The sequence below is a fragment of the Hypanus sabinus genome, chromosome 21 (genome assembly GCF_030144855.1).
Source record: "Hypanus sabinus isolate sHypSab1 chromosome 21, sHypSab1.hap1, whole genome shotgun sequence".
NCBI classification, from domain to species: Eukaryota; Metazoa; Chordata; class Chondrichthyes; order Myliobatiformes; family Dasyatidae; genus Hypanus; species Hypanus sabinus.
In genome coordinates, this window is record NC_082726.1 from 53493799 (window position 1) to 53508885 (window position 15087).

The 15087-nt window shown below is 41.5% G+C and overlaps 1 protein-coding gene across 6 annotated transcripts in view; it reads right to left on the bottom strand.

Annotated features, from left to right (window-relative positions):
• The window catches only part of kcnma1a (potassium large conductance calcium-activated channel, subfamily M, alpha member 1a), a 924908-nt gene that overhangs the window by 93365 nt on the left and 816456 nt on the right, over window positions 1–15087 (bottom strand). The gene's annotated exons all lie outside the window — the stretch shown is intronic.

The following is a 15087-nucleotide window of genomic DNA, read 5'->3' on the forward strand; positions in this document are numbered from 1 at the left end:
CGTCTGGAAAACTTTCCTAAGGTGTCAGCCAAAGATCACTTTAAGTTAAGAGAATTCGGAGATTTACTCATGGAGATCCAAGGCGCCAAAGAAGATGGCTATTCAGCTGGTTTAGTATTCCTAGATACTCCATCCGGGATTAGACCAATTGTGGACAAACTTCCATTTGGGCTGCAGGACAAGTGGCTGACTGTTGCCTCAGAGTACAAGGAAGACCACGATGGTCGATTTCCTCCCTTTGAGCTCCTCACTAGGTTTGTGTGCAAGGAGGCGAAGAGGCGAAACGACCCTAGCCTTGTAGGTCCAGGAAGCAGTTCGATTTACACCAAGCCAGGCAGATCCGTTTCGAATGTTTTCAACATTGATAAACCCGTGTCAGTGCTCAAGACCGAAGCCCTTACGACTAACAACGACCCTGGCAAGTATTGTCCATTGCATAACAAACCTCACCCCCTGAAAGCATGCAGAATGTTTAGGGAAAAAACCCTTGAAGAGAGGACGGCTCTTCTCAAGGAGAAAAGAATATGTTTTAGATGCTGTTCCTCAACCTCTCACCTCGCCAGAGAGTGTACGATCGCCGTGAAGTGTCCGGAATGTGGCAGCCCAGATCACATCGAGGCCATGCATCCCGACCTGTCACCGCAAACCGAGAGTACTCCTTCACCCCCACAACGGGACGGCGGGGAGGGAGAGGCTCACTCTAGGTCAATAGCTGTCAGCACGAACTGTACAGAAGTTTGCGGTCAAGCTCAGTCGAGTCATTCTTGTTCCAAGATCTGCCTCACTAAGGTGTACCCTAAAGGAGCCAAAGACAAGGCCATCAAAGCCTATGTGATTCTGGACGATCAGAGCAATCGTTCACTAGTCAGTCCAGAGTTCTTTAAATTGTTCAACATTGAGAGTGAGCGGTTCCCATACTACCTCAAAACTTGCTCAGGCAACATGAAAACCCAAGGGAGGAAGGCAGAAGGCATCCAGATCGAGTCCCTGGATGGTAAAGTCGTCATCTGTCTCCCTCCGCTCTTAGAGTGCAATGAAATCATGAATAACCGCGCTGGGATCCCGACACCAAGTGCGGTGCTACACCAGCCGCATCTCCACCACATCGCCAAACACATCCCAGAACTGGATCCGAAAGCGGAAATACTCCTGCTATTAGGAAGAGATGTTATCCAGGTACACAAGGTTAGGCAGCAGATCAATGGACCACTCAACGCCCCCTTCGCGCAACGTCTGGATCTGGGCTGGGTGGTGATAGGAGAGGTGTGTCTCGGTGACGTACACAAACCGATGGTTAACACACTCAAGACCAATGTGCTAGAGAGTGGCCGCCATTCAATCTTTCAACCCTGCCCGAGTGTCCCGTGCATCAAAGAAGCACAACAAGACATTACCAAGCGTAAAGTAACCGACGAGACGCTAGGTCAGTCAGTTTTCGTTCAAACCGAGCACGGAAACAAACTTGCACAATCAGCTCAAGATACCATTTCTTTAAAACCCAAAGACACCAAGGTCTTCAGAGATGAAGCAAATAATGGGGTTGCCCCATTGCCAATCAGAGAACCACGCCAGCGCTCACCAGATAACAAAGAGCAGGCAGTCAAACAGTTCACGTCCTTACGGAAAACCTGGAAAAGGAAACCTGAGATGCAGCAACGCACCCGATTGGCCCACGAGGTACTGTGCACCCTAATGGCAGAGGTCACAGCCATTATAAACGCACAATCATTCCTACCTGTGTCTTCTGACCCAGAAAACCCCTTTATACTTTCGCCATCAACGCTCCTTACGCAGAAGGCAGGAGCACCTCCTCCACCAGGAGACTTCTCAGACAAGGATTTGTACACAAAGCAATGGAGACAAGTCCAGGCTCTGGCAAATCAGTTCTGGCCTCGCTGGAGACAAAAATATCTACCTTCGTTGCAACAGAGACGAAAGTGGACAGAACCCCGCAGGAATCTTCAAGTTGGAGACCTAGTCCTGCTCAGGGACAAGCAAGCCACCCGCAACAGCTGGCCAATGGCCAGAATCACTGCTACATTCCCTAGCGAGGATGGACATGTCAGGAAGATCGAATTGAAGACTACCGACCAAGGCGATGTGAAAATTTACCAAGGGCCAGTTACAGAAGTTATTCTACTTCTACCCAATGACTGATTAAGAGACTAAGTTTTGTACTCTGCTCATTGTGACCTTACGAAGGTCAAGCGGGGAGTGTGCTGTCTTTACGACAGTTATTTAGTTTATAATATTTTCGCTTAGTAATTCATTCAATAGTATTTTCTAGTTAGAATTAGAAGTGTTTAAAGTATATTCATTGCATGTAAAATATATCGGCATGCGATGACGTCACATCCGGTTTCGCCGCGTCTTGTGGGAAAACACCGGTTTGAAATTAGCGCGAGGGTGGGGGCTTTCCACGAGGCTCACCTGAGCACAAGCAGTTTTGCAGGCATGAGAAATCACAGTGAGAGCAACGCTGTAAGTTAATAGATAATCGATATATTGAACTAAGATATTAATGCTGATCCTGTTAGAGGTAACGACGGTAGATAATGTTTATGCTTTCGTTAGTTAAAGAGTCGCGGATAGTTTGCATGGAAGTGTATTTAAAGTAGTCAATGGAGCAGGTAAACTCTCCCTGTATACTGCACCTTAGTGTAATGTAGTTATAGTCACCTTTGCAAGTATTTACACTTGAAATGTGATATTAAGGAAGGAACAAATACTGTATCAATCTTGTATTGTTTTATCAACAGTTTTCACCATATGTTAATGTGAAGAGTGAACAGTAAATGGTTAATCTTACTGCGATCTGGTTCTTATTAACTGTGGTTTATCCGGACGTTAAATTCGGCGTTTCGTAACACCCGAAGGAGAACGTGACAATGTTTAATTTATTTAAGCTGATTTCAACGTTATCTTTGACGTGTATCCTTCTTACAGAATGGTGATACAGACATGAGAAAAGGAATGGCCGACTCCTGGAGCTAATCTCACATTACCTGAGAATAATGACAGCATTTGCATGAATTAAGGCTAATAAGTGAGGAATAGCATTTGAAAGCTGGGAGGTTAAATATGGTCAATGTTTCTGTTCTTGATCACCAGATACAAGGTTAGCTATGGAATCCTCTCTAACTCTGTGACAGCCTTTTGAGAAAACTGAAGGAGAGAACGTTGAAGATGTACAGTACTGTGCAAAAGTCTTTGGCACTTATTTACATTTCTGTATTGCACTGTACTACTGTTGCCGAAATAACAGTTTCATGACATAAGTTATGGTAAATCTGATTCTTATATGGGTGTCTATTGTGGACTGATAGTAGGAAGGGGTAAGGAGAGAGGAGTCATGATTGGGGAAGGGGGCAGGGAGAGGGGAGGGAGCAGGAAGTACCAGAGATACATTCTGTAATGATCAATAAACCAATTGACCTTGCCTGGTATCTCAGGGCTGGGTGTGCCTGCACCTGCTCCATTCCACAGCCCCTTCCCCAACACCGGCACTCCTTCTCTGCCACCACACTCCCACGGTGCTCCACCCTCGCCATTCCTGACATCCTTTGCTCCCGCCAGATTTACAAACTCGCTCTCCACTCCACGATGACAAATACAGTACTGTGCAAAAGTCTTAGGCATCCTAGCTATTTATATGTGCCCAAGTCCATTGCATAGTACTGCACATAAATGAAATAAAAATGAGTAACCTCACCATAAATGGAATGAAGCTGCCAGTGCTGAGGCAGGAATGAGAAACTTTGTATGACTCAGTAGGTGGTGACAAAACTCCATAACACTGCAGTTTATTTTATAAAGGTTCAGGATAATGAACAGTGAAGTCCCATAGCAAAAAGAACCAAGTGTATAAAGGGAAGATTTGTGATGCTCTATTTTAAAGCCCAAATGGACGGAGGTTACTATTTTTATTCTGGGCGTGTAATTGCAGTTGAATAGCAAAATAAAAGTGAAGTGTCTCATAAATCAGAACCTGCCAGTTTCAACTTGATACAAAAACTAATTAAAACCAAATTTACTTTATCACAGGGAAGTTTCAGGAAAGCACTTCAGGTCACAATAAGTTAATGGCATTGAGCAGAAACCAAGGACAGCATGTGTCTCTATAGTAGATTGGATGTGGTCAAAGGGAATAAAAAAACAAAGGAATAGGCTATTGCAGAAGCTCAGCTTTTGACATGGAATTTTCCAAAATCACATTTTATGTTACAGCAAACAAGCTAAAGAAGAAATCCTAACTGCACAGGTCTTCAATGATATGGTTTCTCACCTCAATATCAGAAGGTCATAGGCTTTGGACCAGAGGTGAGGAGGAATCTCCTTAGTCCGAGGGTGGTGAATCAGTAGAATTCATTGCCACTGACAGCTGTGGAGGCCAGGTCATTGGATATATTTAAAATTGAGTTTGATAAGTTCTTGATGAATAAGGGCATCAGAGGTTAAGTGGAGAAGGTAGGAGATTACAGCCCCTGCAACTTGGTTTTAATTCCACTGCTGTCTATAAGGAGTATTGTATGTTCTCCCCATGACTGCATGTGTTTCCTTCGGATGCTCTGGGTTCCTCCCACATTCCAAAGACATTCAGATTAGTAGCTAAGACCATGAGACATAGGAGTAGAATTAGGCTATTTGGCCCACTGAGTCTGCTTCACCTTCTAATCATGGCTGATCCTTTTCCCCATCCTGAATCCCATTCCCTGGCCCTCTCCCAGTAACCTTTGATGCTGTGTCCAATCAAGAACCTATCAATCCCTGCCTTAAATACACCCAACAACGTGACCTCCACAGCTTGCCTGTGGTAACAAATTCCACAAATTCACCACCCTCTGGCTAAATAACTTCCTCCGGATCTCTGTTTTAAATGCATGCCTCTCTACTGTGAGGCTATGCCCTCTTGTCCTAGACTCCCCCACTATGGGAAACATCCTTTCCACATCTACTCTGTCTAGGCCTTTCAACATTCTAAAGGTTTCAATAAGATACCCCTTCATCTTTCTAAATTCCAGCTAGTACAGACCTAAAGGCATCAAATCTTGCTTGTATGATAACATTTTCATTCCCAGAATTATCCTTGTGAACCACCTCTGGACCCTCTCCAATGCCAGCACATATTTTCTTAAATGAGAAGCCCAAAACTGTTCACAATACTCAAGGTGAGGCCTCACTAGTGCCTTATTAAGCCTTAGCATCACATCCCTGCTCTTGTATTCTAGACCTCTTGAAATAATTGCTAACGTTGCATTTGCCTTCTTTACCACAGACTCAGACTGCAGGTTTATCTTCAGGGTGTTCTACACAAGGGCTCCCAAGTCCCTTTGAATCTCAGATTTTTGTATTTTCTCTCCGTTTAGAAAATAGTCCGCACATTTATTTCTACAACCAAAGGGCATGGCCATGCATTTTCCAACATTGTATTTCATTTGCCACTTTCTTTCCCATTCTCCTAATCTGTCTAAGTCCTTCTGCAGCCTACCTATTTCAGCAACACTACCTGCCCTCTGCCAATCTTAGTATCATCTGCAAGCTTGGCAACAAAGCCATCTATTCCATCATTTAAATCACTGATAAACAGCATAAAAAGAAGAGGTCCCGGCACCGACCCCTGTGGAACACCACTAGTCATTGGCAGTCAACCAGAAAATGATCCTTTTATTTCCACTCGCCATCTCCTACCAATCACCCAATGCCCTAACCACGTTAGTAACTTCCCTGTAATACCATGGGCTCTTAATTTGGTTAGCAGCCTTATGTGTAGCACCTTGTCAAAGACCTTCTGTATGTCCAAATATACAACAGACAGCATCCCCTTTATCTATCCTACTTGCAATCTCCTCAATGAGCTCCAACAGGTTTGTCAGGCAAGATCTTCCCTGAAGGAAACCATGCTGACTTTGTCCTATCTTGTCCTGTGTCACCAAGTACTCCATAACCTCATCCTTAACAATTGACTCCAACATCTTCCCAAACACTGAGTTCAGGCTAATTGGTCACATGGGTGTAATTGGGCGGGCACTGGCTTGTTGGGCCAGAAGTGCCTGTTACCATGCTGTATCTCTAAATACAGAAAATAAATAAAACATTCTCTGAATTGCTTCCAATGTCTTTACATTTGTCCTTAAATAAGGAGACCAATTCCATATCCAGATCTCATTAAATCTCCATAAAACTGAAGCATAACCTTCCTCCTTTTTTTATTGCCAACAGAGTCCAAATCACTAGTTGGGCAACACTATGATCATTTTTATCAGTCTGTAGTAAGAATTTTCTTGTACTAATTGTGTTCTTTCTTTTAAAAATCGTGTATAATTTATGTTTTTCCGTGTGAATACTGCTTATATGATGTTGCAAGTAAATTTTTAATTGTGCTTATCACAGTAAACTCAACTTTAACTTTGATATCACTCCTCCATCCTTCATAGTCATAGACTTAATGAACTACAGATTTTGCAATCTTGTGAAAGACTCAGCGGACTTAACTCTCAAGCAAGCAAGTACAAAGATTCATTAGAAGCAAAGCACAGGACAGGTGCAGGGGGAACTCCAAACCAGGCTGAAACACAGAGGAATGAGAACCCCTTGACCCAATTTCTTGTTAGCGAATGTACAATCACTGGAGAACAAAACTGAGGACATGAAACTTCCTGTCATTACATGCCCAGACCACATTTCGGTAAATCTGATCACTTGGCTGTCCTTTTCCTGCCTGCACATAGGCATATGCTAAAGAGCAAAACCCCAGAGAATAGGGCACCAAAGAGGTGGTTGCAGAAAACAGAAGAATGGCTATGAGATTGCTTTGAGCTGGCGGGCTGAGCTATGTTCTTCTGTGGATCTGAGCCAACACACCATAGATGTCACAGACTGATAAAAACAGTTGTGGATGAGTGTGTCTCCACAAAATCATTCAGCGTCTTCCCTAACCAGAAGCCCTGGATGCACCATGAGATCCGCAATCTAATGGGGGGCCAGGGCCAGATCAGAGGCATTTGAGTCAGGTGACCAATAAAATTACAAGAGGCCCAGGTATGATCTCCAGAAAGCCATCTCATGGGCAAAGTGCCAATTCTGGATTGAACTTGAACCAATGAAGGATGATCGACAGCTGTTGCAGGGCTTGAATGCTATCCCCTTATGAAGTAAAATCAAGCGACAGTTAACAACAGGGCTTTGCTTCTGTAACAGACAGACAGACGTACTTTATTGATCCCGAGGGAAATTGGGTAGCTCAATATATATCATGCTCGCTGAGGCTGTCAAAATATGGAGGAACCGTCATGAACTCCACAGCCTGTGATGATCTTGTGATTTCAGTCTCTGAGGCCGATGTGCAAGCAGCCTTCAGGAGGGTGAACCCATGAAAAACATCCAGTGCAGATGAGGTACCTGGCTGAGTACCAAAGTCCTATGCTGGTCATCTGGCTGGAGTGTTCACTAACCTCTCACACTGACAGTCTGAGATACCCAACTGCTTCAAGCAGGCTTCACTTATGCTTAAGAAGAACATGGTAACCTGCCTCAATGACTATCATCCGGTATCACTTATATCCACAGTGATGAAGTGCTTTGAGAGGCTGGTGATGAAAGATATCAACTCCTGCCTGAGAAGCAGCTTGGATCCACTCCAATTTGCCTACTGCACAACAGGTCTACAGGAGATGTCATCTCTTTTGCTCTTCAATCAACTCTGGAACATCTGGACATCAAAGACACATAAATCAGGATGTCCTTTATCAACTACAGCTCAACATTCAATACTATCTTCCCTCAAAACTAATCAATAAGCTTCAAGACCTTAGCCTCAATACCTGCTTGTGCAATTGGATTTTCGAATTCCTCACTCGCAGACCCCAGTCAGTTCGGATTGGCAACATTTCCTTCATAATCTCCATTGGCACAGATGCACCACAAAGCTGTGTGCCTAGCCATCTGCTCTGTTTGTTTGACACCTATAACAGTGTGGCTAAGCACTACTCCAATGGCATATTCAAGTTTGCTGACAACACTACTGTTGTAGATCAAATCAAAGGTGATGAAGTATCAGCGCATAGAATGGAGATTAAAAATCTAGCTGAGTGGTGTGACAACAACAACTGCTTACTCAATGTCAGCAAGACCAAGTAATCTTAAATTACTCAGTATTACTTCCTCTACTTCCTTAAGTATTTGTAGAGATTCAGCATGACATCTAAAACTCTGACAAACTTTGAGAAAATCTTCAGATTCAGGGAAGGAGGGAAGGGTGAAGGGTCTCAGCCCAAAATATCAACTGTACTCTTTTCCATAGATGCTGCCTGCCCCACTGAGTTCCTCCAGCAATTTGTGTGTGTTGCTCTGACAAACTTCTGTCAAAGTGTCTAATAGTGTATATTGACTGGCTGCATCATAGCTTAGTATGGAAACACCAACGCCCTTGAATGGAAAATCCCATAAAAAGTAGTGGGTACAGCCCAGTCCATCACGGGTAAAACCCTCCCTATCATGGAGCAAACAAACACACAGCACTGTCGCAGAATAGCATCATCAGAGATCCCAACCACCCAGGTCATGATCTCTTCTCGCTGCTGCCATTAGAGAGAATGTATGGAACGCCCAGGACTCACGCCGCCAAGTTCTGGAAAACTCAACCATCTGGCTCTTGAACCAAATGGGATAACTTTACTCAACTTCACCTGCCTCATCTTTGAAATGTTCCCACAACCTACAGACTCACTTTCAAGGACTTTTCATCTCATGTTCTTGATACCTATTGCTTACTTACTTATTCTCATTATTTCTTTCTTTGTGTATTTTCACAGCTTGCTGCCTTCTACACACTGGTTGAACACCCAAGTTGATGGAATCTTCCATTGTGGTTATTATTCTATTATGGATCCGTTGAGTAAGCCCGCAAGAAAATGAATCTCAGGGTTAAAGAGATCTAAAGTTGTTACCTATCAGGTCACTTTTAAATCTTGCATTGGGGATTTGAGCATTATTAGGATCATGCAGGAAAGTCGAACTGAAATCATGCATCTTATTGTTTGGTGGAGCAGATCGGGGTGACTCTGGACCAACTCTTGCTCCTATGTCTCTTACTCAAAGTTTGTTCATCATTCGCTTGGAAATCAGGAATGCAAATCATCTGATCTTTGTGTAAAAATCAACAAAGCAGTGAATATTTTGTTTGACTTAATAACCAGTATTAGAATGCTAGCTGAATGAGTGAGATCACAAGTTTTGATGGGCTAGATAGCTTTTTTCTCAACCGTGTGATACCTTCTTGAAGTAGACACATCTGAAACAGGGTCTTTGCAAAGCCTTACCCAGCACATAATACATAGGTCTGCTCTTCCTGCCCAGGAAAGGAGACACTTGCAATAGAAGGGTGCTGAAAATTCACTGGATTGATATTACTGAGATGGTGTTTTTACCAAATCATTACATTTACAATATCACATGAATGCACCCCCCCCCCCCCACATCTAGGACATTTTCTCAAGGCAATGTGTCAAGATGGCAGGAACAATCATGAAGTTCCTGCGAGATCCAGGACATTCTTTCGCATTATTACCATCAGAGAAGAGGTACAGGATCCTGAAGAGAAGAACTCAATGGTTTAGGAACAGCTTAGAAACATAGAAAACCTACAGCACAATACAGGCCCTTTGGCCCACAAAGCTGTGCCAAACATATCCTTACCTTAGAACTACCTAGGCTAACCCATAGTCCTCTATTTTTCTAAGCTCCATGTACCTATCCAGGAGTCTCTTAAAAGACCTTATCATTCCTGCCTCCACCACCACCGCCGGTAGCCCATTCCACACACTCACCACTCTCTGCATAAAAAACTTACCCCTGACAGCCCCTCAGTACCTCCTTCCAAGCACCTTAAAACTATGACTTCAAGTGCTAGCCATTTCAGCCCTGGGAAAAAGCCTCTGACTATCCACACGATCAATGCCTCTACCTCTACACGATCTTCTACCCCTCTACCATCAGAGTTTTGAACACTCCATGAACCCACAAACACTAATTCACTATTGTGCTCTTTCGTACTACTTATTTATTTTAAAAATATTCTTGTTATAATTTATTGTAATTTTTATGTATTGTACTGCACTGCTATCACAAAACAACAAATTTCACAATGTACGTCAGTGATAATAAATATGGTTCTGAAGAAGGATTAAACAGAATAGACTAAGACTCTCTTGAGTTTAGAGGACTGAGAGATTATCTCATTGAATTGGGCAAAATCCTTAAGGGGCTTGTCAGAATAAATGTGAAATTGATATTCCCTCTGGCTGGAGAGTCAATAACCAGGGGCCATGGTCTCAAAACAGGGTCAGTCTTTCAGGACAGAAGTGAAGAGGAATATCTTCACACAAGGGGTACTGACTCTCTGGAATTCATTATGAAAGATAATCTGAAAATGCATGTGGAATCTCAGTCACCACGTAAATGTAAAAATCAGCCGATCATTACATAACAAATCAAGGGTGTTATGTTTTGTAACTCCAGAAATTAATTGAAAGAAAGACACAGGAGCCCAGGATAACGTGAACAATTTTTGCTTTACTGTAGTGAGGCATGTACTTATGACATGGTAGCATAATGATGTATGACATTCATGTACTTTTATATATATCTTGTAATGAATTATATGAACAATAAAGAATACTTAATCAAATGACATAGTATATTTATATTACTCAAATATTACTGAAGTATTAAATACATGACACACTTCCCTGATGAGCTATAAACTCACCTCAATACAAAATGCATCTCTACACACACACACACACACACACACACACACACACACAGACACACACATACACACAATACAACTACTGTGTAGGCATCCACAGCATAGCAAATATTTAATTGTCCCATTCAGGTCTACCGAGTTAATCGCTGTGGAGGATTTCTTACTCTTGTAGGATAACATCTTTCCTGACCAAGATGGGTGGGGGGCATCACACTCCTTAGCAGGCAAGACTTGTGTCTGTGAAACAACCTCAGGTTCTGGGGCTTCCTCCGTGGTGGTTTTGGAGTTTGCTGGACCGTAGTATGCAAGGAGGAAATTGGTGAGCTTCTGATTCAGTGCTGGTGTAGCATGTGCTGCTGACATTACTCGCAGTGGCTTCTTGAGAAACTGGATAAGACCTTTCTGCCAAGACAGCTGGGTGGTATGGTGCAGGTGTAATATGTCTTATTCCATGCATTTTCAGAAATGACTGAAACTGCTCTGCAACAAACTGTGACCCATTGTCACTGACTAAGTGTTCTGGAGCAACAGTCCTTGAGATGAAGCTTTTTAACCTTGGAAGAACTTCTTCAGCCTCCATGCGATCTAGCTCACTGGCTACTTTATCACGGATGGTATAAGGAACTGGGTGGGCTTTTTAAAACTTAGGTGTGGCATTTTCATTTGACACTATTCTATCCTTGATATGTGCTATCCATTAATGTAGCTGTAGCATCATCCAGTACATTTCTTAATTTGCTTCCAATTGTCTCTATTGCAGGGATGTGACAAGCAAATGGAGGATGGATCTCCAGTCAAGTTGAAGTTGTCTCAGCCAATCATGAGTCCACAATGCAAGCCCAATGTGGCTTGATGGTTGTTGTATTTCACTGTTATGAGTGTCATTCGTACAGGTGTTATCTTTTCTCCAGTATATGTTTTTAGTTGGATAATGCAGGTTTCAGTTTAGTATCTTTTAAATGCTAGTCAAACTCATTTTGTGGAATGACTGGAACAGACAAGCCAATGTTCAATTCCATTTTAATTAATTTGCTATTCACACCTGGTGTAAGCCATATTGCTTGTCTGTTGTTAATTATCACATTGTAAATCTCAAGGCTACCCAGTCCTGTGTCACTCTCATTATTATCAGATTTTTCATCAACAGCATGCAGATTAATGTTCTTTTTGAAACTTCAACTAGACTTTTTATCTGTTTATTTATTTCTGTTTGCCCAGCATGTTCTTTGCATGTGTCCTACTTTGTTGCATTTTCTGCCAGTTTCACCTTTAAAATTTGCATTGGTCAGGTGTATGTGAGCCCCTGCCACAACAGTAACACAATTTGTTTGGTCAGGCCAGTATCTGATAAGGCATTGTAATTTTATTCATGCTGAAATTCATTCCTGACTGTAGCTCAGTTGCATCCCTGTCTGCTGTTTCCATTGTTACAGGAATTTCAACCGTTCCTTTAAATTTGAGTTTTGCTTCAGTTAGGAGCCATTTCTGAATGCTTTCTTATAAGATTCCACAAGCTAAACAATCTCAGTGCACCAATAAGCCCATCACTGAACTGACAATGCTCAGATAATTTAATCAATTCAGCCACTTATGCTGAAACGGACTCCCCTTCCTTTTGATTCTGATCGTGAAACCTAAAGCATTCTTCAATCACCAATGGGTTCAGTTCTAAATGTTCTTGCAATACTTTCACAATATCAGCAAAGCTCATGTATGCTGGTTTGGTTAGAGCAGTTAAACCTCTAAACAACTTGTACGTATGCTCTTCCACCTACTGCACTCAGCAAAATTGGCACTAGTTTCTTACTGGCTATTGCATTTGCTTCAAAATACTGCTCAATTTGCTTGGTACATATCAGCTAGTTATCCATTGTACAATTGAACACATCTATATTTCCAATGTAACCAGCTATTTCTGTTTTCTTTTTAAATTTATGTTTATTATTTCTGGGTAATCACTGTTTATGAACCCATGAACATGTCCATCTTCTCCCTTTTTTTAAACTTGACCTCCTCCATTCCTTTGCGAAGAAGCATGTGCTATGCTTTTTTAAAAAACTCGAACATCCCGCTGTGATTCAACAGATAGGCAGTTGTCTCAGGTACATTTTAAAACTTTCTCATTGCCATGTTATGTTTTGTAACTTCAAAAATCAATCGAAAGAAAAATACAGGAGCCCAGGATAATGCTTTATGTAGTGAGGCGTGCACTTATGACATGGTGGCATCATGACATATGCCAGTCACATACTTTTACATATAACCCATAATGAATTATGTAATCAAGAAAGAATGTTTAATCAAACAATATATTTATAATATTACTCAAATATTATTGAGATATTAAATACACAACAAAGGGTAGTGCAGGAAAGTTGGTCAGAGGTAAAGGATCTCATGGAAGATGGAGCAGACGTGGAGGGGTTGAATGATCTATATTTTTCACTTCTTCATGAACCACTTGTGCTCTAGATAGGATCAGTAAGCTCAACTCAGACCACAATCAAATTGGGAAGCTTCAGGATCAGTGAGACTTACTGCCAACTCAGGTGATGCATGCACCCAGGAAAACACAGAAAGTCCCTACTTGTTACAAAAGTTATAATGACAGCTGCCCCCACATTCCCAAGGACGCTTGTGTGACGACAGCAAAACCTCATGAGGGGACATTTGCAGAGCCCAGAGGAGATTCACAGTAATGGGATAGGTCCAGTCACACAAAAATTCACTGCCAAGTTATCTGCAGCTCCGGCAGATTTTTAATTGGACCTCTGCATAAAATAACAATTAGACCGTGTTCCAAATGAAGATAAAATACACATTTCACCAGAATTCACTGCAGGTTTCAAAACATTTTTTTTGCAGTTCATAGCATTGAACAGTAAAAGAATGGCTATGTAGGATTAGTACACCAAGTAATAAATGGAAATGGCAGGAATTTAGAGGTAATGTCTTTCCTGAACTATTCCCTTAAGGCCATGCTGTGAAAAAATTCTTAAATGTAGATACCATGCTAATGTACTTTACCCTGCAATTAGAACATTACTGGAACCATTATCCACTTAAACAACATCATCTGATGCAGTCCTTATAGTCTCATTAGAATTTTAGGGTTATGTAGTTTACTCACATTGTGCTGCTGCCTTGAGTTTGCAATTAGTAAATATAAACCTGCAGGGTGGCTGGTTGTGTCATGCCAAAGGTGTGTAAAATATTACCATGAGAATATTTAATTTTTATTTGCAAGCGAGTGGTTTAAATGGCACTCTCTTAGCCAATGCAGCCCTCATCTAATTAAGATTACTGAGCCTCTTAAGAAAAAAAATCAAAGGGCCAAAAGTCATTCTAATAAGGCACCAAACACAATTATAGTAATAATGATAGAGCTCAAAATCTATTCCAGAGGCTTTTAAAATATACTACCATCACGTCAAATACCTTACTGGCATGAGAGCTTTTCAATCTATTCTGAGGAAAATTAAGACGAGCCTTGGAACAACCTGTCCAACATTAAAGACGCTGAACATTTTAAAAGTCTCAAAGGAGGTATAAAGTGCTTTTATAAATATTTCAGAAGTACAATCATTTAAACGGCGTTATTATCCATTGCTCTGTTAGCTTTCAAATACCACTACTTGAAGTTGGCGAGTGTTATTTAGCAATTGTTGCAAATCGATTTCAGTAATTTTATAAACAGCCTAAAGCAATGGTTGATTTTCAACCTGTTGCCTAGCAACTGCTGTAATGCATAGTCACCTATATAAATCATTACCTTCGGTAGGACCAAATGTTGATGCACTCGTACGTTTTAATTAAATCATAATATTTTTTTCTCTAGATTAAAGTACATAGCATGTTGGGCAGAACTGAAAGCGGAATCTTCTTAAACATCTCAATGTCTTAAGGCAAGAACAGATATTAAAATATTTATAACAGGGTCTAAGATGTAGTAAATAATGGTACTCAACACCTACATGGAGATGTTATCGTGCATTTATTTGCTGCTTTTAAACGTCCCCCGTCATTTCTCACTTGCAAGAAGAAAGTAACCCTTGTCCCAAATGAGAAGGAAGCATATTAACGATTTCTAATATGTTTCTATCCCAAGATAGTAGCATTTAAAATATTTTCACATTACTGCATAAACAGTCACACAATGCGAATCTAAATCTTTCCCAACAAAACATTTTATGGGGTTAATCCATTTCCTGCCTCAATCCATTCTGAACAGAGTCAAAACTAGTATATGATTAGTCATAGCTAGGGAAGTATATGTGATGCCTATCAGTAGGTGGACAATAATGGTGTCTTCTTGAACT